The sequence below is a fragment of the Morone saxatilis genome, unplaced genomic scaffold (assembly GCF_004916995.1).
Source record: "Morone saxatilis isolate NCDOM2014 unplaced genomic scaffold, NCSU_SB_2.0 Contig17, whole genome shotgun sequence".
NCBI lineage: Eukaryota > Metazoa > Chordata > Actinopteri > Moronidae > Morone > Morone saxatilis.
Window position 1 is genome coordinate 25494641 of NW_023339729.1, and position 3648 is coordinate 25498288.

Consider the following 3648-nt stretch of genomic DNA (forward strand, 5'->3'; position numbering starts at 1 on the left):
GTTTGGTTGTTCTGCTGAACTCAGCCAAACCTATGAGTCAGTCACGACTGGGATTTTCAGCACTAAGCCGGTCTCCTCCCACTTTTACAGGACGATTCATTTCAGCTTCACGCTCGTAAAAAATAATGTTTCCCTTCAGGTTCTTAAGTTCTCACCATTAGAATGATTGGAAATTGATTTATTCTTTATTCTGGTAAACAGAAAAATATTAATATAAAGCTTGGAGGGACTTTGGACACACCCAAGCAGACTGGTGCTTTTACAGTCACACTGTAATCCCAATGAACAAAATGAGCTCTTGGTATTAACCCGTTGCTGTGTTGTTAGAGCTTGTATTAGAGTCTTTTATTGGGTTTTATTGGTAATGATGCTATTACAAATTAAACTACCTCTGACCCCTAGGAATTCATAAATACATGATTGCCCTTTATACATTTTCATTCGGGGTGTGCAGCTCTGCCATCTAAGATGATCCGATACGTATCCAGATACGTCGGCTACGATACGATTCAGGGACGATGCTTTTTAATCCGGAACAATTCGACTTGATGCAATCTGATACAGTTCTTAACGTTTGTTTAATGCAGACATTTACTTTCCATTTTAAATTAAAATAAACTAATTCTGTAAAGTGACAAAATACCAGCGAATCCCAAGTATGATTTTCTTTATGGGAAAAAAATGGAAGACAAATGTCTCATTTCAGTGTTTAATGTCATTGTGTGTCACAAACATCACTCAATAGTTTTGACTCGTTCTTTAAGCTTCTCAAATTTTAATAATCAGGTTGTTCACGACCCCCCACCCTCACCCTAGTCTGCCAGAGACTGTAATATAAAGCATTAAAGCTACCAAACTCACACAGGAGGAACACGGCTTTGGACACAGACAGAACAGCTATATTCACAGACAGCAGTCAAAATGTCTGCTCCAGGCCTAAAAGCACAACAACAGAAATACGTTCTTGTATTACTGAGGTAACTGGGCTGGTTAACATGTATATAACAGGTTATATAGCCTACAGTAACAGTGGTTTTGAGTTCCTGTCCTCTGTTGTCTGTCTCATTCCACACTGTTTGCCACAGTATTATTTTATTTCTCCACAACTGACGACCCCGCGGGTTGAGAACCACTGCTCGGTGACAGTAAACTAAATATCTTTAAGTTTTTAGACAAAACGAGACATTTGAGGAAGTCATTTTGGGGCTGCTGGGACTGATTAACATTTTTCTACTGATTTTTTGGAGCAAACAACTAACTGATGAATTGAGATGATGAATGAATGAAAATAATTAATAATAATAATTGTTAGTTGAAGCTCTAGTACAGGTGTCAAACTGTTAATCGCTTTGGATAAAAAGCTGTATGTAAATAAAGCCCATGTAGTACTAAAACACAGTTTTTGACGTGGGTTTTATACTCTGTCGAAGTCGAAACTATTATATTTGGATTAAGTCAGTAAATGAGGCAAAATATCAGTTGAAACGTGTATATATCATGAAGAAGAAATGTGTATATTTCACAGTTAGAAACCTGGTACATCAACACAAAGAATCTGCACCACTGAATACTGAATACTGCCAGACATGATGAATGTTTTACTTTTGTTTTTACTGCCGTTGGACGTCTCAGCATTGATTGATTCAGCTGCATTATGAATACACTCGGATGATGAAAATGAGTCATGAGCAAACACCTTCCTCCCTGCATTCAGTTATTTCCATGTAGTGATAACAATTCTTTGTATCGTTACAGCCTTTTGTGAAGCAGAAACACTTGTTAGTGCTTGCTCTGTCCTGTTATGCATTATTTAAACTCGGTACGTGTTAATACAAGTGTTAACCGGCAAGGAATCAGAGTTAAAAATGTTTCTTAAAGAATATCCAGTGTTATAAATTACAAACAAGTTGCAATTCTGGCCACCAAACTCTAAAGTTCCAGAATTCCTCTATGAACTGCATTAAAAGAGTTAAAGTCACTCTTTTGCTTTCCTCCTGTCAGGATGCCTCTGGAGAGCCTACAGGTGAAATACCTGGACCACAGCACAGGTGAAAGGTCATCACCCCAGACTGAGAGCGTCCCCAGGTGGGGAGGATAAGGTCAGCACAATTTAAAGTAGATTAGGGGTAGCAGGGGCAGATATGCTGGCACAGAAGTGGAAGGTCACAGGTTCAAACCTCCAAAACAGCCATAAGTGCTGGTTAAGTGCTCATGAGCACCTGTTCAACTAGCATGGCGAACTATGACTCAACATATGATGACGCATGCTTCAAGTCAAGATTCTTCAAATGAGGGATTGTGCATCTAAGTTGTGAGAACACATCAGGTAACTGCCAACAAAATGGACGTTTCCTTTCTCTCATTTCAAAAATGGTAAGAGTTGTGTTTCCTGAGAAAGAGAGGAGATGACTTCTAACTTCCATTGAGCGTTGTGCCCGCCATAGAAACACTTGCAGTTGCCGTAATTTTCATGAAATTTAGTTTGTTATAAACCTGAGAAATTGAACCTGATAGCGGTTACTTAAAGAATGAATTCAGTCTCTATGGGCGGCGCTCAAGAATCACCGCTTGGAAAAATGCTGCAGACAGGTGCAGTTTTTGGACGTACAAAATACAAAATATTCTAAACAGCCAGTGCTAGTCAGACCAGCTCTTTGGACAAAAATACAGAATGAAAACAATGAAAACATGTATCCTAGTGTGTGTGAGCTGGTGCATAAGGTATGTTGGGCTTCAAATTACGGTCTAACAGGAAACTGGCGAGACAAACTGTGAGGGGAAAATAATTCACCTGTTGAATTATATACTTTCTTGTAGACAGACATCCACATTTCACAAAAACAAGCAACCAGGCAGCTTTATAACAATATAATATGTAAAGAAATATAACAATATAATAGATATAGAAATCAAAATTTTTGACAAAAGCTAGAAACTCCTACAAGTAACCAGTATCAGGTTCAACTCATGTTTATAATGAACCAGATTTCTTGAAAATTGGTTTAGAATTAAGAGTTTCAGTCAGTTCTGTATCTATGATTGTACTGTTAACTAGCAGATCTTGACCTCCCCAATATGGCAACTTTGCAATCCTATAGCAGCGGCATACAGCAGCGGACAATGAGGTATCTATGTTTCTATATTTATGGTGCCCACCACAACAACCCGGCTCACAAACAACAATACTGGCATGGTATTATAGCACGAAGCATTCCATCCAGCATTTCTCAAAACTTTTCACTGCTCTTACCGTCAGGTGCTGAAAAAGCCAGGCTCTCAGGATGTTAGTGGCCACTTTGGGGAAGATTCCTCTTTTCTTGTTGTGCAGTTTGTCCCTGTCAGGGTCGTCATCGTCCCCTGTGCTGGGAGACGCCATCCCGTTATCCAGGCAGTCACCTGATCAACAGACGGAGAAGAAGAATTCATAGTCTCAACCAACGAATCCAAACGTACCACATCAGACGGGTTATTAAGTATCTGAACACCTTTCTGAAGGTGGTTTTTAGTGGACCTCATGCTCAAAACCTAGCTGTTTAAGAGCACCCCAGGTGAGTTTTATTCTGTTTCTGTCCACTTTGAATGAAGTTACGATGATCTGAAGGTAAAATTAATGTTTTTGTCTCTGGAGTCTGGTGGAGAGTGATAGTG

At 39.3% G+C, this 3648-nt stretch overlaps 1 protein-coding gene across 1 annotated transcript in view; it reads left to right on the forward strand.

The window, feature by feature from the left end:
* Positions 1 to 3648, forward strand: part of meis1a (Meis homeobox 1 a) — a gene marked incomplete at its 5' end in the record, with an annotated part of 22996 nt that overhangs the window by 7018 nt on the left and 12330 nt on the right.